Source organism: Neofelis nebulosa, chromosome 7 (genome assembly GCF_028018385.1).
Source record: "Neofelis nebulosa isolate mNeoNeb1 chromosome 7, mNeoNeb1.pri, whole genome shotgun sequence".
Taxonomy (NCBI): domain Eukaryota; kingdom Metazoa; phylum Chordata; class Mammalia; order Carnivora; family Felidae; genus Neofelis; species Neofelis nebulosa.
The window spans coordinates 134320495-134342118 of NC_080788.1; the positions used below are offsets into that span (position 1 = coordinate 134320495).

At 41.0% G+C, this 21624-nt stretch overlaps 1 protein-coding gene across 2 annotated transcripts in view; it reads right to left on the reverse strand.

The window, feature by feature from the left end:
• EFCAB11 (EF-hand calcium binding domain 11) overlaps window positions 1-21624 on the reverse strand; it is a 160060-nt gene that overhangs the window by 22897 nt on the left and 115539 nt on the right. The window contains exon 6 of one of the 2 annotated variants that reach the window (XR_009264710.1): window positions 1755-1853. The exons of the other annotated variant lie outside the window; for it this stretch is intronic. The gene's annotated coding sequence lies outside the window, so the exon portion shown is untranslated. The remainder of the gene's footprint in view (window positions 1-1754; window positions 1854-21624) is intronic. 2 annotated transcript variants of the gene reach the window in all.

A 21624-nucleotide genomic window follows, 5' to 3' on the forward strand; every position in this document is an offset into this window, starting at 1 on the left:
AGGCAAACACTGCAAACCTCTAAAAATGGCTACATTTACAAAGAGCAATTGCGCATGAAGAGGTAGGGCAGCTCCAAGTCTCACTCACTGCTGGTGGGACTGAAAACACTTTACAGAAGCTTAGCAGTTTCTTTAAAAAATCAACATACAAATGGATTAAAGACCCACATGTGAGACCTGAAGCCATAAAACTCCTAGACAAAAAAACAGGCAGTAATTTCTTGGACATCAGCTGTAGAAACATTTTTCTAGATGTCTCCTCAAAACAAAGGCAAAAAGAGACTAGCGGGACTGCATCAAAATTAAAAGCTTTTGCACAGCAAAGGAAGTCATCAACAAAATGAAAAGGCAACCTTCTGAACTGGAGAAAATATTTGCGAATGATGTATCTGACAAGGGGTTAATACCCACTTTATGAAGAACTTCTATACCCGCACCCAAAAACAAATAATTGGGCAGAGGACCTGAATAGACTTTCTTCCAACAAAGACACACAAATAGCCAAAGACACGTGAAAAGACGCTCAACATCATTAATCGGAAAAACGAAAATCAAAAGCACAGTGAGATAGCGCGTCACATCTGTCAGAATGGCTAAAATCAAAACCACAAGAAATAACAAGAGTTTATAAAGATGTGGATGGGAAAAAAAAAAACCAACAAACTGTTGGTGAGAATGCAAACTGGTGTAACCACTATGGAAAATAGTCTGGAGGTTTCTCAAAACATGAAGAATAGAAATACCAGGGATCCCTGGGTGGCTCAGTCGGTTAAGCGTCCAACTTCGGCTCAGGTCATGGTCTCACGGTTCACGAGTTTGAGCCCCGCGCTGGGCTCTCTGCTGACAGCTCAGAGCCTGGAGCCTGCGTCAGATCGTGTGTTTCCCTCTCTGTCTCTCTGCTCTTCCCCTGCTCGCTCTCTGTCTGTCTGTCTCTCTCTCAAAAATAAATAAACAATAAAAAAATTTTTTTTAAAGGAACAGAAATACCATATGGTCCAGTAATTCCACTACTCGTTATTACCCATAGAAAATGAAAACACTAATTTGAGAAGATCTACGCACCCCTATGTCTATTGCAGCATTATTCACAGTAGCCAAGATATGGAAGGAGCCCAAGTGTCCATCAATAGATGAATGGATAAAAAAGATGAATGGATACTATATGTATGTGCGCGCGCACACACACACACACACACACACACACACACGTATACATACTGGAATACTACTCAGCCATGAAAAAAGAACGAGATCTTGCCATTTGTGCCGACATGGATTGAGAGCTAGAGCATATAATGATAAGTGAAATAAGTCAACCAGAGAAAGACAAATACCATATGATTTCACTCGTATGTGGAATTTGAGAAACAAGACAAATAAAAAAAGAGAGACAAACAGACTTTTAAATACAGAGAACTAGTGGTTCCCAAAGGGGAGGTGGGTGCTGGGGATGGGTGAAATAGACAAAGGGGATCAAAAGGTACAAATATCCAGTTCTAAAATAAATAAGTCACGGAGATGAAAAGCACAGCATAGGAAAGATAGTCAATAAGATTGCAACAGTGTTGTCTGGTGACAGATGGTGACTACGCTTATTGTCCCGAGTAATGTATACAATTGTTGAATCATTATGTTGCACACCTGAAACTAATATAATACTGTATGCTAACTATACTTTGATTAAAATAAACAAGTAATAAAATATAAATAAAAATAAAGAAAAGAAAAGAAAAGAAATTTCAACATACACCTACCATATAATCCAGCCATTCTATTCCTAGGTATTTAGCCAAGGGAAAAGAAAGCTCATACCCATTCAAAGACTTGTGCCCAGATGTTCACAGCAGCTTTGTCTGCAACAGTCAAAAACCAAAACAATCTAAATGTCCATTATAGATCAATAAACTGTGGTATGTTGACATAGTGGAATGCTACTCAGTAATTAAAAGGGAACAAACCGCTGATACATACTATAAAATGGATAAATCCCACATAATTACACCGTGTCAAAGAAGCTAGACAAAAGTCGAGTGCATACTGTGTGGTTCCATTTATATAATATCCTAGAAAATGGATAGAAAGCACTTTGGTGTTTGCCTGTAAAGGGGGAGCAGGGAGATGGGAATAACTGTAAAGGGATACAAGGAAACTTGTGATAGTGATGGCCATCTTCATGATCTTGACTATGGTGATATTTCATGAGTGAATACGTGTCAAAAATTAAACTGCACACTTTAAATATGCGTAGTTTATTGTGTGTCAATTATATTGCAATAAAGATGTTGAAAATGCTTTAGGTAGGAAGCCATGGATACCGCCACCTTTTATAATGGCAAAAACCCAGTAGGAAATCCCTATGTTTGCCGGAAGGAATACAGCTCTGTAAATGATGAGTCGTCAATTTACCATGAAGCTTTTCTGTTATTAAATATAATATATGTGAAGGTCATATGGATACAAACTTCCTTAGAGGAGAACATGAAATGATATATACAGCATTATTATAACTATACAAAATCCTATGACTAAAGACGGGAATAGGCCACAGAGAAACCTTAACAGTTTAAAGTATGGGATTATAGGTATAAATGTGGAGTTGTTGGAATAAATTTCTTTTTTTCACAAAGAATCACATTGGCCTGTTTTTTAGTTTTATTAACATCTTTCTAAAGCTTTCTCCAAAGTGTTTGGGAAGTCCTGGCATTAAGGACACAAAGAAACCAAAGGAAATGTAAATGTGGAATTCTCCAACAAAATATTAATTATGTGCCTCTCTCCTTTCTCTTTACACTCTCTCTGTGGGCTCTCTGCTCATTCCGACTGGTCCCACTACTGCTGTGCTGATCTTTGCATCCCCAGGACATTGCATTTTTCAGGTCCTTGCCATTCTCTCCCCCTAGCTACCATAACAATTCTGCACACTAAACCTCGGTCTCCACACTGCCTTCAAGACAGGCAACATCATGTATTTCCCTCATAAAAACTGTGAGAAGACTCCCACTCTGTCCACATAATACAGTTAACTCCTTCACATAAGTCTCTCAAAGATACTGCAATCTTCCAGCCTTATTTCCAATATTATTTCCTTATACCCAAACTCCAGCTTCTTATTTCTCAGCTCTTAATTCCTATATACCACCCTAGGACCTAGGGGTGTAAAAATAAATAAAATTTGTATGGTAACTAATTTTATGTGTCCACTTGGCTAGGCTATGATGCCCAGTTGTTTGGTCAAACACGTCTACATGTTACTGACAAGGAAATTTGTAGATGGGATTAATCTATAAACCAGTAGACTTTGAGTAAGGCAGATTGCCCTCCATAATGTGGGTGGGCCTCATCCAATCAGTTAAAGGCCTTAAGAGCAAAGAGTGAGGTTTCCTCAAGAAGCAGTCCTTCTTCAAGAATGCAACAAAGAAACCTTGGTTGAGTCTCCAACCAGCAGCCTGCCCTATGGACTCTGGACTTGCCAGCCCCACAGTTGCATGAGCCAATTCCTTAAAATAAATCTCTCTCCCCTTACATATGCATCCTGTTCTGTTTTTCTGGAAAACTCTAATACCATATGGCTCCGACACTTATGGAACCCATGGGCTAGTCCAGGAAACAGGAATATAACCAAATAATTAAATCCAACTTGGAGGGTGCCAGACTAGCTCTTCCACTATAAACAATGAAAAAAAAAATTTTTTTATTGGCTTTCAGAGATGGAACAGAGAGCAAGACCTAGAATCCCTGAGAAGAAAAACAAGTGAAGAGTACCCCATGATGACCCTGGCTCCCTGCCTGGAGTGAGGTACCGAGAAGGTAAATAAACACAAGCAGGGGATGGTGGACTAGCTGAGTTGCGACAAGAAGCATGTCATTTTTGACACTCTGTCTGCTATATGACAAAATCACTTCCAGCCATAATCATGTGATCATCATTCTCTGGTTTTAAAACAAACCATTAACAGTGCCAAAAATAAATAAATAGATAAATATCACTCTACAAAATGTTATTCAAATTTAATAAAATAAAATAGGTCAGGTATAAATGAAAATTTATACATACCAAATAGGATGGCTCACATTTCCACTCTTTGACTATTTCACATTTTACACACAAATTTCATCTCCTACGTGGTCATATACTACGACAGATTTTAATAACTCAACTAGTTTCTTTGTCTTTACAGCCATGTGCTATCACTGTTTTCACCAAATTCATTTTTAACCATGGGAGTTTCTTGTGTCACAGGAGATGGGAACACAAACTATAGTTGAAGCCAGTTCAAATGATTCTGGACTGTGCTAAACGCACTCCCGAAATGAACACATGTAGCTGTTTAATACAGTGAAGAAATAATAATGTGCGATTTAAAGTTTACATATGTGTTATTAAAGCTCAAAAGGATGGGGCGCCTGGGTGGCGCAGTCGGTTAAGCGTCCGACTTCAGCCAGGTCACGATCTCACGGTCCGTGAGTTCGAGCCCCGCGTCAGGCTCTGGGCTGATGGCTCGGAGCCTGGAGCCTGTTTCCGATTCTGTGTCTCCCTCTCTCTCTGCCCCTCCCCCATTCATGCTCTGTCTCTCTCTGTCCCAAAAATAAATAAAAAACGTTGAAAAAAAAAAAAATTAAAAAAAAAAAAAAAAAAAAAAAAAAGCTCAAAAGGAACCTCAGAAGTTGTTTAGAACATAATCCAACAAAAGTCCTGCCTCCCAACCCCCACCCTCACCCCAGCAGTATTTTATGACTGATTAATCGGAATTGCAGAGACATGGTGATAATTATAAGAAGACAGACTTTTAGCCATTTTTATAATTATTTTAAAATTATCTCCAGACAGCGTACCTTCAAACTTCCAGCACCCTAGGCTGGACTGCTCCCTCCACCCCACCTTCTAAGTGCACCCCTGGTTGGGTGGCCAAAGGTCTGAAATCTGTGGGGTCGAGTACTGTAGGCAAAGAGCTATGCAGGAAAAGAACTCCAGAAATCTGCATGGGTCTTCCTTGAATACACACTGTGGACATGAAGAGGGTGAGAATCCAATGACTTGGGAAAGGAATTTACAGCTGAACCCCCTCCAGACCTCACAGAGGGCTTGTACATGTTGGGGTTCCTACTAGTGAAACTGGAGTGATCTTGTTAGACACCTAGGTTACTGAGTAGACACCAGAATGGCCACACCTCAGGATTAGGTCTAAATTAGTAGCAAAGCTTATAAATAGGCCTTGAAAATCAAGCTGATTTACAAGTAGATTTTAAAGGCTTCCAGACCAAGTTTCAATACTCTTTAAAAGAAGACATCAAAATCTTGAGTCTTAACATCATAACAATTATATTGTGGTAACAGAATTTTTAGGGATGGCACCTCGAGATTCCATACTCCCTAGTTCCCAGAACTTATGGATGTGAGGTAATGGGATATAATATCACTCTTGTGATTGTCACATTATTGAGGTGAGATAAGCCAGCTTGACTTAAACTAACCACATGAGCCCTTAAAAGCAGAGACCTTTTGGGGCGCCTGGGTGGCTTGGTCGGTTAAGCGTCTGACTTCGGCTCAGGTCATGATCTCACGGTCCGTGAGTTCGAGCCCCGCATCGGGCTCTGTGCTGACAGCTCAGAGCCTGGAGCCTGTTTCAGATTCTGTGTCTCCCTCTCTGTCTGTTCCTCCCCTGTTCATGCTCTGTCTCTCTCTGTCTCAAAAATAAATAAACGTTAAAAAAAATTTAAAAAAAAAAAAAAAAAAAAAAAAAAAAAAAAAGCAGAGACCTTTCTCCAGCTGGAAGCAAAAGAGGAGGTCAGAGAGATTCAAAGCACAGGAAGGCTCTAACACACCACTGCTGCTGTGAAGATGGACAGGACCACATGAAAAGGAATACAGGTGTTCTCTAGGAGCAGAGAGTAGACCCTGGCTATGAGCCAGCAAGAAAAGGAGGACCTCCAACCTACAGCCACAAGAAAATCCAGTTGTAGAATCCAGTTGTTGGATTCTACCAACAACTGAATGAGCTGGGAAGCAGATTCTTTCCATGAGCCCAGCCCAGGTAAGAGCCCAGCCCAACCAGCACCTTGATTTTGGCTTTCTGAGACCCCACACAGAGAACCCAAATGAGCACACCAGACTTAGGACCTATACAACTGCAGGGCAAAAACAGGTGCTGTTTTAAGCTGGTGATCTTGTGGCAAGTTGTCTATACAGCGATAGAAAGCCAATAAAGCAATGTTAGAATCAAATAAAAACATCGCTATACATGCTAAGAAATGGAAAATGTGACCCATAAGGAGATAAGTCAGTCCATAGAAACAGAACCAGGAACAACAAAGATCATGGAATTTGTAGACACAAACTTTTAATTATAAGTATGCTCCAAGATTTAAAAAAAAAATTTTTTTTTAACATTTATTTATTTTTGAGAGACAAAGCATGAGCAGGGGAGGGGCAGAAAGAGAGGGAGACACAGAATCTGAGGTAGGCTCCAGGCTCCAAGCTGTCAGCACAGAGCCCGACGCGGGCCTCGAACTCACAAATTGCGATATCACGACCTAGGCCGAAGTCAGACGCTTAACCGACTGAGCCACCCAGGCACCCCCCACCCTGATTTTTTTTTTTTTTAAGTTATGACCATAATGAAGAGAGAAATGGAAGTTATAAAAATGAACTGAATGAAATTTCTAGAGATGGAAGTATAATACCTGAAGCAAATAATTCATGGGATGGGAGCAACAGCATATTAGACTTTCTGAAAGAAAACTTCTGTAAGGTTAAATAAATACAAATAGAAACTTTCCAAACTAAATCTTAAAAAAAAAAAAAAGGCTGAAAGGACATCAGTGGCTTGTGGGGCAATATCAACTGGTTTAACATATGAGTAATTGGAGGACCACAAAATAGGAGAAGAAAAACTTTTTTAAAGAATGATGGCCAAACTTGTTCAAATTTGATGAAAACTAAAATCTCACAGATCCAAGAAGCTAAACAAATCCTAAGTAGGATAAAGAATACTATAAAAAGGAATACCACAACCAAAATGGCTAAAACACAGAATCTTCAGAGCAGAGAAAAAGACACATAGGTTCAGAGAAAGAAAATTACATAAAAATTACCACTGACTTCTCATCAGAAATAATGGAAACCAGTTAGAACAACAACTTTAAAGTGCTGAAAGAAAAAATCCTTCAAAAATGAAAGTAAAACTTTTAAAATTTCAAACAGAAGGTGAAAAAATTTGTCACTGGTAGATATGAACTACTAGAAATTTTAAGGAAACTCTTTAGGCTTATGAAAAATAATACAAAATGGAAAACTGGATCTACACACGGAAAAGAAGAGAGCTAGAAATAAAGGTAAGAAAGGAGGAAGAAAGAAAACTAAAGACAAACAGAAGAAACAGAAACAAGTATAAAGATGGGAGGCTGAAACCCAACCAGATGGATAATTACATTAAATGTAAATACACTAAATGCTCTAATTAAAAAGTAGAGATAGGCTGACTAAAAAAGGCAGACTCAACTTTACCCTATCCTTAGGAAATCCACTTTGAAAGATATAAATTAGTCAATAGCAAAAGAATAAAAAACATATGACGAAAAAAGGAGAGACTGGGGCACCTGGGTGGCTCAATCAGTTAAACATCTACCTTTTTTTTTTTAACGTTTATTTATTTATTTTGAGAGAGACAGTGAGAGAGCGTGTGCAAGCAAGTGGGGGAGGGGCAGAGAGGGAGGGAGAGAGAGAATCCCGGGCAGGATCCATGCTGTCAGGGCAGAGCCCAACATGGGGCTGGATCCCATGACCCTGAGACCATGACCTGAGCCAACATCAAGAGTCAGAGATGCTCAACCGACTGAGCCACCTAGGTGCCCCCGTCCTACTCTTGATTTCAGTTCAGGTCATGATCTCATGGCTGTGGGATCGAGCCTCATGTGGGGCTCTGTGCTGACAGTGTGGAGCCTGCTTGGGATTCTCTCTCTCCTCTCTCTGCCCATACCATCACTCACCCCCTCATGCTCTAAAAAAAAGGAAAAAAAAAAAAAAGGAGTGACTACAGCAATATCACTTCAGAACAAGGAATTAGACTGTCAGGGATAAAGAGATATTTCATAATGATAAGACAGTGAATCAGTTAATCAAGAAGACATAACAATCCTAAATGTATATGTACTAATAACAGAGCTTTAAAAATACATGAAGTTAAAACTGAGAAGACTAAAAGGAGAAACAGACAAATCTATTATTATAGATGATTATCTTAATATTCTTCTCTCAGTAAATGATAGAAAACAGAGGCAGAAAATCAGTAATAATAATAGGAATAAGTAACACCATCAACCAACTTGACCTGACATCTAAAGAGCCCTAGTCTCAACATCTAAAATATATTCATTCCATTCCAATGCTCATGGAACACTCACCAAGACAGATGATGAGACATTAAAAAGAAAATTACACTAAGTTTAAAAGGATTTAAATTAAAAATCAGTAACAAAAAATCTGGAAAATCTCTTAGGTATTTGGAAATTAAACAACACATTTCTCAATAAGCTATGGGTCAAAGAAGAAAACACAAGGAGAATTAGAAAACTGTTTTGAACTGAAAGATAATGAAAACAAGAAAACTGTGGCATGCAGTTAAAGCAATGTTTAGAAAGATAAAGTTTTATTTTATTTATTTTTGAGAGAATGAGAGAGAATGCAGGCAAGGGCCAGAGAGGGAGAGAGAGAATCCCAAGTAGGCTCTGAGCTGTCAGTGCAGAGCCCAATATGGAGCTTGATCTCACAAACCATGAGATCATGACCTGAGCTGAAATCAAGAGTCAGATGCTTAACTGAGTCACCCAGGTGCTCCAAAATATAAAGTTTTAAATCTTATAGCAGAAGACTAAAATCAATGATTGAAGTATCTACAGATATCTATATCTATATCTATCGATAGATATAGATATCTATATAGCTATCTATCGATAGCTATAGATATAGATATCTATATCTATAGCTATATCTATATCTATCTATAGATAGATCTATATCTACATCTATATAGATGCCATAGAAAGAGCAAGTACACTAAAATAAATAGAAGGAAATAAATAGAAGCAAGTAAAGCAAAATAAATGAATAGAAAAGCAAAAATCAATTGATCTAGAAAATGGAAAAAGTACAGAAAATGAATGAAACCAGAGAGGGTTCTTTAAAGATCAATAAAATTGCTAAACCTCTAGCTAGATTGATCAGAAGGAAAACCCCCCACAAATGACTTCTAACAGGATTGACAGTAAGGGGCAGATCCTACAGTCATTAAAGATATTATGAGACTAGCATGTATAGCTTGTGTTAATAATTTTGAATGTAGATGAAATGGACAAGTTTCTTATTCTTTAATGGTTCTTGAAAAAATGAAACAGAGAGAGAAAGAGAGAAGAAAGTGCAGTCTGAAGTAAATATGGCCAAACGTGAAAACCTGTTAAATTTGGTTGGCAGGTATCTGGGTTGATTATGGGATTTTTCTGCATGCTGGAAATGCTTTGTGACTAAAATTTTAAATTAACTGATGGAAAATTATTTCCCAGGATCATTCAATCAACAAATAGTGATTGATCATCTACTGTGTGGTAGATATTACATAGATACTGGCTAATACATTAGCCAACAGGTCAGACAGGTCTCTGCTGGATGGAGAACAGTTTGGGGGGGGGGCACACATACAAGTACACGAAAGAGATGGGTACGGACTGTGGGAAGTGCTATATACAGTACTCTGGTCGCTATGAAGATGCATTTTCAGGATGGGGGACTATAAGGGGGAGGCCACTGCAAACATCAGGGGAGGGAGGGGGTGGCTCATGCGGGGTAGTGACAGTGGAGAGGAGACAAGTAGAATCACTTGAAATTCGCCATTTATGGCCTGGGCTGGGTGTTTAAAGACTGGAGTTTGCCATTTTTTTCCCCCAGGAACACACCGCCCAGGCAGAAAGAGACCATTCTGTACCCTTAGTGTCATCGCTACTACAACGGTGGCCTCAAGTTACTTGCTTCAGAAGCACTACACCTCACCACCCACCTCATGGGTTGGGCTGACGAATCACGATGCCACCACGTGACCCAGATTACTAACATTCCACTTTGCACTGGTGAGCGGCTCAGCTCGGCATTCGGAACCAAGATGCAACCACACCAACCCCAGACCACCTGGGCCCCCTCCTGGTACCAAGTCAGGATTAGTCAGATTCAGTCAGGAAATAAACACAACAGTTATTTTAAAAGAGAGTATTTATTATAAGAAATAGGCTAGACAGGTACTGGAGGGCTACAAAGGCGAAAGAGAAACGATACAGTTTTTAAAAAAGGTTGTAAAAAAATGGTAGTAACTATGTCAAATTTGTTTTATGTTTGTTTATTTTTGAGAAAGAGAGAGACAGAGTGCAAGGAGGGGAGGGGCAGAGGGAGAGGGAGACACAGAATCCGAAGCAGGCTCCAGGCTCTCAGCTGTCAGCACGGAGCCCAACATGGGACTTGAACCCACAAACTGTAAGATCATGACCTGAGCTGAAGTTGGATGTTTAACTGACTGAGCCACGCAGATACCCCCCCAAATGGTAGTAACTATGAATCCTTGAAGCCTCTACTGTCCTCAGGACTGAAGAAACAAAGAGAAGAGATGGATCTAGAAGGCCTGGGAAGCTGGAGCCCAGCCCATTGCAGAGGGTGCTGGGTGCTGCAGCTGGTGTCTCTGAGGCTGCAGGGTGGGAACCAGCGGGAACTGAGAACCATCTACAGGTGTGGAGTGAAAAATGTTGTTGGGGCGACCCAGCAGAACTGGGAGTACTGACAGGAAGGAGCCACTGCTTCCCCTCTAGCCGCCTGGTATTCTCTGCAGCCCTAGGAGACCCAACAGGATGAGAGGCAGCTGCTAAAGGAGAAAAGTGGTTTCCAGAGTCTTGGTTCCAGTCTTAACACGCAAAGGGCAAGGAATGGCAGGTTTGGGGTGGAGAAGTCACAGCTTAACAACTAGCACGCGGATGAACTACTGGGACCTCATCAAAATAAAAAGCTTCTGCACAGCGAAGGAAACAATCAGCAAAACTAAAAGGCAACCAACAAAATGGGAGAAGATATTTGCAAATGACATATCAGATAAAGGGTTAGTATCCAACATCTATAAAGAACTTATCAGACTCAACACCCAAAAAACAAATAATTCAGTGAAGAAATGGGCAAAAGACATGAATAGACACTTCTCCAAAGAAGACATCCAGATGGCCAACCGACACATGAAAAAATGCTCAACATCACTCATCATCAGCGAAATACAAATCAAAACCACAATGAGATACCACCTCACACCTGTCAGAATGGCTAACAACTCAGGCAACAACAGATGTTGGCGAGGATGTAGAGAAAGAGGATCTCTTTTGCACCGCTGGTGGGAATGCAAGCTGGTGCAGCCACTCTGGAAAACAGGATGGAGCTTCCTCAAAAAACTAAAAACAGAACTACCCTACGACCCAGCAATTACACTACTAGGCATTTATCCATGGGATACAGGTGTGCTGTTTCGAAGGGACACATGCACCCCCATGTTTACAGCAGCCCTATCAACAATAGCCAAAGTATGGCAAGATCCCAAATGTCCATTGATGGATGAATGGATAAAGAAGATGTGGTATATATATACAGTGGAGTATTACTCGGCAATCAAAAAGAATGAAATCTTGCCATTTGCAACTACGTGGATGGAACTGGAGGCTATTATGCTAAGTGAAATTAGTCAGAGAAAGACAAAAATCATATGACTTCACTCATATGAGGACTTTACGTGACAAAACAGATGACCATAAGGGAAGGGAAACAAAAATAATACAAACACAGGGAGGGGGACAAAACAGAAGAGACTCATAAATATGGAGAACAAACTGAGGGTTATGGGAGGGGTTGTGGGAGGGGGGATGGGCTAAATGGGGAAGGGGCACTAAGGAATCTACTCCTGAAATCATTGCTGCACTATATGCTAACTCATTTGGATGTAGATTTTTAAAAAACAAAACAAACAAACAAACAAAAACAACTAGCACTCGGTGCTTTTTCTGCAATCAGGTCTCATGAAACAATATGTCCGTTCTTCAGGTGCACCTTCGCAGAAATGTTTTCATGAGCACCAGAGCCACTTGGGAGACCTTACCTCTGTTTTCCAGGGGATGTGGTCACCTTCACATCTGTTAACGTTACTGGGGTACAGGACTTTGTACTTCCGTGCCTGGTACTGACATTGTACATTTTTATGTAAAGCCACTTTATAGCTATTTGCATCACATTACAAAAGGTGTGTTCTTAAAAATATTATATAATATATATAATACCTGAGATGTATATGTGATCTCCAAATATGAAACCATTTACTGTATTTCTCTTAAAATGATTTTTAAAGGCTTGTCTATAATGATAGCCAATATTTGCAATTATGAAGTTACACCACCAGGCACAGAAACTATATCTGTGTTAACTTTCATTCTTCCTCTATTTGCCGGTTTCATCAGGTGATCTCTGCAGGCATCAGAACCTCACATTGCCAGAGGCTGCTTCAGGCTCAACTACTATTTTCTTTTTATTATTTTTATTTTATTTTGTTTATTTATTTATTTTGGGGGGTGGGTGAGCAAGTGGGGGAGGGGCAGAGAAGGGGAGAGAGAGAATCCCAAGCAGGGATGTGCAGAGCCCGATGCTGGGCTTGAACCCATGAACCTGTGAGATGACAACCTGAGCCAAAATCAAGAGTCAGATGCTTAACCAACTGAGCCACCCAGGTGCCCCATTTGATTTTCTTTTTAAAATAAAGTTACTGAGAGCATGTCTGGTAGTCTGAGAGACTTTGTAAGAGAATTAATTCTTACAAAGGGAATTAATTCTCATTTTATATTCAGTTCCATAAGGCAGTGCTGCTTAAATTCTCTGTGGTGAAGGACCCTTTTAAAATTTTTCCAGTCTGCTGCAAACTGATACTTTGTAAAAATTAATAAAAATGAATTATTAGGAAAACAAAATTAAAACAAGACATACAAGATAAAAGCTGCAATTTTGTGTTATTAGTTTAACAAACAGGAAATTACAGTGCAATAAATATTAACCAGGGTAAACATAATATAGAGAAAAAGAAAGAAGTAGGAAAATTGTACATGTTGATGATTTGCTAAAAGTATGCATATGGGCCACTGATATAATAGGCTCACTATTACATCTGTAGCTTTTTTTTCATCTTAAAGGAAACATGAATCCCTATATTAAATGGTTATAGGCACAGTCTGAATGAACAGTATATAGAAATATTTAAAGTTTTCAGTGTGGCAAACAGACTTGAGTCTTGATTAATAATTTATCTCAGATCGCCAAGACCACTAGCAGGAGATGGTGTAGATTTAAACGGTTTCTATGTTTTATTTTGCTAATAATTAAGAAGGAGAGGGAGAGGAAGAGGAGTAAGGAGGAGACATTGCAGTCTCCCAGAACGGAGTAAGAGACCTTAGAGCAATTTTAATAAACTCAGTTTATTCCCTTTTAAATTTTATCTAAAATGAATGCTGCTATGTTTTCAGAGTCCTTTAAATACTTAAATAGAAGTCAGTTTCAGCAATGTATCCTGTAAATTGCAGTTACATCTAAATCATCTTTTGATGAAAGAAATGGATTCTGGACCCATGAATTTTTTAGGCACAGATCTTCTTTTGATGGAAAAGAAAATTTAAAATGCTTTATCAAACTTTAAGGTGTTTTGTGATAGCTCTTCACAGATGTGCAATATCAAGATCATCAGCTACATCACTGATAATTGTTAAATTATGGAATATGTGTCATAATAATCTGTAGAAACTGTTCTTCCAAGCTTCTAACTTTCGTTTTTGCCCTTTGATCTTATCTTGAAAAACATGTTGCATTTCTTCTTTGCATGGAAGCACTGAGACCATTAAAAGTACTGAAGAGCTTAAGCAACCCTGCTTGTCCAATTCACATTTTCGACAAGCTGGGACCAAACCGTCCTCTGGTTTTGTAGAAATGGCGAGTTGTTCTGTAGATCAAACATTCTCAGACATTTGTTCTCTCAATTATCATCATACCTCAGCATGCCATAAAAGATCTGGTTCCAAAGTATCATATAACACGAGAGAATAATCCAGAATGTAACACACCAGCTTTTACCTAATTCATGACTTTTAGTAGGACACGATGCCTACTGTTTAGTTCCATCATTCTTCTCTCTCACAAGAGAAACAGTACTTGATTTGTATTCTCATGTGAGCCCCTTAATCAGGGTAACTACTCAGCACCATCAGAATGTGTTCCTATGCAGAATGTAAACTCCAAACCATCCTTGTAGACAAAAGTAATCCTTCCTAGTGTTACATAGTTCAGACTTGGTTATGTTTGTCGGCAACAAAGTTGAAAAAAAAGAAATCTCCCTTCCTATCACCATCACAAACAGGAAGATGAGATTATCGTGCCGCAATGAAAAACCATGTTGATGGTTGGAGACGCTCTGTGAGTTGGTGGTTCCCTTTACTGGCCAGTTCCTGAATAGCTGAGCGATGGAGGTCCCAGAGGTAGTACTTGAACTACCTTCTTTGCTGTGGATTCACCCAACATTTCCAAACAAATACCTCCGATACACTCTCCACCAAGGTCTTGGCCGTCGTATACGGATTTTAGTCTTGGCAGGCTGAAATACTATTTATTAAGAAGCCTGAGGAAGCCCTAATGTTTATATGTGAAAATATTGAACATCTGCTTCAATCAGACTTTTAGGCCAATATTCTTTCTTTCAAAACATTTTTGTGGTTTTGAACTTAACGTTTGTAAGTCGGTGACTCACACGTTTTGATGGTTCCATTGCTTCGTAGCCACTACAGCTCTACAAATAATTAAACACTAGGTTTTCAGGATGTCAACATCAATGATGGCTATAAACTGAACTCTGTAGGTGAGGGATCATAGTTTCAGGGAAAACCAATATGAACTCTTGGGTCTTTTCTCTTTCAGAATGACTTCCATTTTCACCATTTGGTTTATACTCTTGCTACATTCAAAAAAGCTAAGTATTTTCTTGCCCCCCCCCCCCAAACCTCCTGAGACAAAAAACAAAACAAAAACAACCTCCAGTGGGGATTGTTTTGCCTTCAACAAAGTGAGGGTGAAAAGTAGCTAATATAAATTTTATTTCCCTAATTAATAGTGTTAAATCATGAAATGAAAATTGCCAATTAAAAATTAAAACTTGTAAATCTAAGTTGTGAAAATAAATGCTTACGTTTTCACAGATCTTGATAAACTTTTAGGGTACAAGTTGACAAATCTCATAAAATATCACGTTACAATATGGTTCTATTGCACATGATTATTTATTACACAACTTGTACTTTATGACTCACCATTTGAGCTTGCCAATACTGAGGTGGTCTATACCCTGTTCAGTGAGATGAGTTTACCCTGGTGAACTTGGCCATCGTAGCAATTTGAAACTGCTATGGAAGCCTCCCAGTGCTTACTCTCAATTTCTAGACCTAACTTGTCACAGATCAGTAAGACTTCACGGACCAGCACCAATCTGCAGACCACACTTTCAGTGGCACCTCCAAAAGTACTGTGGACACAGAACCAATGGTATTTGCTGAGGAACTACATCAGGGATGTGGGATAGGGAGGCAGATAAAGGAAAGGTAGGATTCTAGGAAGCCCTTTGGGCAATTTTAGCTTGAATCAATGGGTGGATGGTGAAGCCATTTACTGAAATAGGAAAATGTTTGGATATGTTGAGTTTGGGATGTTAGGAGTCACCCAACAGAGATGGTTAAGTATGAGCGAGTCTGGAATTTAGGTAGAGATCTGGGGGCACCTGGGTGGCTCAGTCAGTTAAACGTCCAACTCTTGAATTTGGCTCAGGTCATGACCTTACAGTTTGTGGGTTCGAGCCTTGAGTCAGACTCTGTACCTGACAGCATAGAGCCTGCTTGGGATCCTTTCTCCCTTTCTCTCTGCCCCTCCCCTGCTCATGCTCTCTCTCTCTCTCAAAATAAATAAATAAATAAACTTAAGAAAAAAAAAAAAAAAGGCTGGGAAGTATATCTTTATAAATACCATAGCCGGTGAAGACCTCATGGAGAAGGGGCAGCTGAGCAAACACTTGAAAGTGCTAGGAAGCAAGCTTTGTGCATATCTAGGGGAAGAGCACTGCTGACAGAAAGCAAAGCATGTGCAAAGGCCCTGAGACAGGAACACACCTAAATGAGGAAAAGCGAGAAGGCAAGGGTGGCTGGAGCAGCATGAGCAGGGACAGGGGTGGGGGTAGGGGGAAATCGTGGGAGAAGGGGAGGGACCATTTAAGGCCTTGTCAACCACTGTAAGGACGCTGGCTTTTATGCAAGTGAGATGAAAAGTCACTGGAGGGTTGGGAGCAGAGGAGTGACCTGACCTGATGCACGTTTAAAAAAGATCCCTTGAGGGGCGCCTGGGTGGCGCAGTCGGTTAAGCGTCCGGCTTCAGCCAGGTCACGATCTCACGGTCCGTGAGTTCGAGCCCCGCGTCAGGCTCTGGGCTGATGGCTCAGAGCCTGGAGCCTGTTTCCGATTCTGTGTCTCCCTCTCTCTCTGTCCCTCCCCCGTTCATGCTCTGTCTCTCTCTGTCCCAAAAATAAATAAACGTTGAAAAAAAAAATTAAAAAAAAAAAAAAAAGATCCCTTGAGGGGCACCTGGGTGGCTCAGTTGGTTAAGTATCTGACTTCGGCTCAGGTCATGATCTCATGGTTCGTAAGTTCAAGTGCCACATTGGGTTCTGTGTGGACAGCTCAGAGCCTGGAGCCTGCTTCAGATTCTGTGTCTCCCTTTCTCTCTGTCCCTCCCTTGTTTGTGTTCTGTCTCTGTCTCTCTCTCTCTCTTAACAAATAAACAAACATTAAATTTTTTTTTAAAGATCCCTTGGGTTGAGGACAGAATTGAGAACAGACTCAGGGCAAAGGCAGAAGCATGGGGCCTGACTGGGAGCCCGGGCTGGTGGTTGCAGCCTGGACAGGGTGCTGACATGACGGATGTGAAATGCAAGAGAAAGAAGGGAGCTTGGGGTGATGCCGAGGTTTTTGGCATAAGCAACACAAAGGGTGCAGACACCATTAATTAAGATGGAAAAACTACAAGAGGGTGGTTTTGGGGGGAAAGATGAGGAGTTAGGTTTTGACCATGGAGATGCCTATGACATATCCACGTACAGAGCTAAGTAAGAACAGAAAAATAGGAGACCCCTAGACGCGATTTAAACGTCACTCATAGGGACTGGTTAAGTAAGTCACTGCACCAATACACTGCTGAAGGAATGGCCGTTATGAAGCATGTGATATAATCATACTAGTACGAAAATTTGTATTATATGAAAAAGCAAGTTGCAGAATGGTACGGTAGCATTTTAATGAAATTATAAATTATGTATGTAAGTATGTGCCTGTATATGTTAGCTTATATGCCCAGAAAAAAATCTGGATATATACACCACAGACAGCTAATTGTATCTATCTGCGGAATGGGATTGGCAGAGGGGAGAAAGGAATGAACACATTTTACTTTATTTATTTCTGTACTGCTAGAAATTTTCAATAAAGAACATGTATCATATATGTAATATAAAAACTAACAAAGATTGAAAAAATTTTACAGTGTTTTATTTTTAATTTTTATTAAAAAAGTGTTTTTAACGTTTATTTTTGAAAGAGAGACAGAGCCTAAGTGGGGGAGGGGCACAGAGAGAGAGGGAGACACAGGATCTGAAGCAGGCTCCAGGCTCTGAACTGTCAGCACAGAGCCTGATATAGGTCTTGAACCCATGAACTGTGAGATCATGACATGAGCCAAAGTCGGATGCTTAACTGACTGAGCCACCCAGGTGCCCCTTTATTTAAAAAAAATTTTTTTAATGTTTATTCATTTTTGAGAGAGATAGAGGGAGAGCAGTGGGGGGGGGGGGTGGGTGCAGAGAGAGAGGGACAGAGAGGATCCAAAGTGGGCTCTGCCCTGACAGCAGACAGCCCAACGTGGGGCTTGAACTCACAAACTATGAGACAGATCATGGCCTGAGCCGAAGTCAGATGCTTAACTGACTGAGCCACCCAGATGTCCCTTTATAGGGTTTTAAATGCTGCTTGGTTCATACACACGCAAATACTCTCAAACCCAGGCACATTGTGTAAAGGTTGTTCTCTGAGACAGGTAGAAATTTTCTGATTGCAGCTTTTGTCTGAGGCAGCAAGCAGGAGATCTGGGGTGACTGGCACTGGGAAGAGGAAGTGTGAACCAAGGCAACCGCAAGGGGAAGACAGGAAATAAGTCAAGGGACAGGCATGATACAGAGATTGAAAACTCAATCTTGGGCAGGATTGAATCTCTACACATGTCTTTGTATGGCTGGCATAGGGTTTATCAATTTCTTTTTTCAAGTTTTTATCGAAATTCTAGTTATTTAACATATATGGTTAAGTTGGTTTCAGGTGTAGAATTCAGTGATTCATCACTTACATACAACACCCAGTGCTCATAGCAAGTGCCCTTGTTAATACCCATCACCCACTTAGCCCATCCCCGCCCACCTCCCCTCCAGCAACTCTCAGTGTGTTCTCTATCATTAAGAGTCTCTTCTGGGTTACTCCCCACTTCTCTTTTCTCCCCCTTCCTCTATGTTCAACTGTTTTGTCTCTTAACTTCCACATATGAATGAAATCATATGGCATTTGTCTTCCTCTGACTTATTTCACTTAGCATAAAACATTCTAGCTCCATCCATGTCATTGCAAATGGCAAGATTTCATTCCTTTTGATGGCTGAGTAATATTCCAGTGTGTGTGTGTGTCTTCTTTATCCATTCATCCATCGATGGACACAGGGGCTCTCTCCATGGTTTAGCTGTTGTTTATAGTGCTGCTGTAAACATTGGATGGATGCCTTTAGGCAACTTGGGAGCTCTTCGGTTTGGCATAAGTCTCACCACTCCCCATGACCTCACACACAGCCACAGTCACACATTTATGTCACTGGGGACAATGACTTTTACACTCTTATACTGACGCGCATCGAGTTCCTTCCCTGGGCTATGTGCCGTATTCAGTTCTGCCATGTGCTTTGAGAGCAGGAATATTTTCCCCCATGAATTCTGCACATGTCTCAACTATCTGTTAGCCAGATTCATGTTCTTGCTCATGTGCATAAAAATTGAAGTGGTCACATTACTTTTTTAGTTCATACTCAGGCTGTAAATGGGTGAACTGTACAAATCAGCAGGCAATGGAGTCCTGACTTCTGATTTAATTTTCCTGGACTGATAAGAACTTTCCTTCTGCTTAAGCACAGAAGTAGCACAAAGCTACCATGACCCAGGTCATTGTTCCGATGACTATGGCAGGGAGAGACGGAATCCTGACAACACAACACATGTGCCTATGCAGAGTGGATGCTGCTCACAGTCTGAAGGTGGGGGAAAGAAACCTTGGCAGGTAAAGACCCAAGAAAGTTAAAAATAAACTCAGCATCTCTTATGCCAAGCAGCTTTCCACACATTAAATAATACCCATTCTAAGATGACTGTAAGTGGCTATTAACATAATTATTTGTTGAATGAATGAATAAACAAATGAATGCTCTACATGTGGTACCTCTTTATCTCAATGAAAAGAGAGCCCTAAATAGATCTCTGTGGAATTCTTTCTTTCAAAGTGGGTTTCAAGATCTAATGATGGCCCCCAGGCCGGCGTTGGGCCCTCAACTTCTGCGTATGGCACATAAAGCTATGAGAAACTTTACAAGACCTGGACGGGAAGGGGCCATCGCGTTTAACCGCACGTCTCCAGGGGGAAAAAATACTCTGAAGATGTACTATTTCCAATAATCATGGAATACACATTGTCTTTTAAGATTTGTTTCTCAGAACAGCAGAGATCATTTAGTCTGAGAGAACAGAGAGTGGCTTAATTATTTTTTTCTTCTTCTTTAGATTCTCTGCCAAAAACCACAGAGCAAAATGAAATGACAGTGTGGGTAGACAGCTGCTAAGTAATCTCTTTGTTGTATTTCTAATAAGATAGCTACATCATTTCTGTTGCTAACGTATAGCCATATTAGTTCTGAAATAAGCTATTATGTTTTTTTCCCCTCAGTGGACTCCAGTTGCAATAAGTAATACATCATTTATAATTGGAAATGCGTATCCTTATGAAAAAAGTTTGCTCCTTCTTGCTTAAACTTTTAAAGACTTTTGAGTATATCGCTTGAATTTGAAACCAGCAGCTTGATTTGCGCATGTCATTTGAAACTGACTGAGCACCTTGCACGGGTCAGGCTCTGGGGGTATGATGAGTAAGAAGGGAAGCAGGTGAGGGCGGGACTCTGAGGGAGACGCACTCAAGGGAAGGAGACTGGGAAAGTTGGCCAGGAGAGCAGAAGAGCGTGGAGGTCAAGGGCAAAGAGCATGGTTAGGAGGGGGTGAGCTTGTATGTGTCAAATGCTACGGACAGCAACTAAAGCAGCCGCTGGATTTAGCAGCAAAGAGGCCGCTGTCGAGCCTGGTCAGAGTGGTTACGGCGGCATCCCTGGGGCAGAAAAGAGGTCGCAGTGGACTGGAAGGGATTTGGATGCGAGAACAGAGGGGTGGGCATGGCCTAAACGCGTAGCTTCAGACAGAGTGGCTGATGCACTCGGTCCACAGGAAGCAGACAGGGGCTCCTGTGGAAGGGTCTATCCGACACTGTGGGGCAGAGGGAACAGCACCTTCACCACTGTGGCAGGAGGGAAGGACTCGTAGTGGTAGGTCAGTGGTGAGTGGTGGGATCTCCAGCCTCCTCATCACCATGGTCCTTATGGACAACATACAGTAGAAACGCAGAGGGAGCAGGGAGTGAAAGACATTCCTGCTTGGAGAACTTCAATTTTCTTTCTTCCTTTTTCTTAAAGCCTGGGTTAAAAAAAAGTGTTTTTAATGCTTATTTAATTTTTAGAGAGAGAGAGAGAGAGAGAGAGAGAGAGAGAGAGAGAGAGAGAGAATATGAATGGGGGAAGGGAAGACAGAGAGGGAGACACAGAATCCGAAGCAGGCTCCAGGCTCTGAGCTGTCAGCACAGAGCCCGACGCTTGAACTGACGAACTGTGAGATCATGACCTGAGCCGAAGTTGGACGCTTAACCGACTCAGCCATCCAGGTGCTCCTGGATTTTTTTTAAGTTGGTTTATTTATTTTGAGAGAGTGTGTGCACAGGTGGGGCAGGGGCAGAGAGGAAGAGAGGGAGGAGAGAGAGAGAGAGAGAGAGAGAGAGAGAGAGAGAGAGAGAGGCAGGGTGAAATCCCAAGCAAGGCTCCACACTGTCAGCACAGAGCCCGATGAGGGGCTCGAACCCACGAACTACAAGATCATGACCTAAGCCGAAGTTGAATACCTAACTGACGGAACCACCCAGATGCCCTAAAACGTCAATTTTCTTAAGAAATGGGGAGCAAGGCCACTTGCTGAGCATGACAGGGAAGATGGTGGGGCAGGAGCCCGACATAAGCGGCAAAGGTTTGAAAATACTCCTGTGGGAACCAGGAAAGAGCTGCCTGGAGAATGAAGAAGGGCCCATGGCGGCACAGAG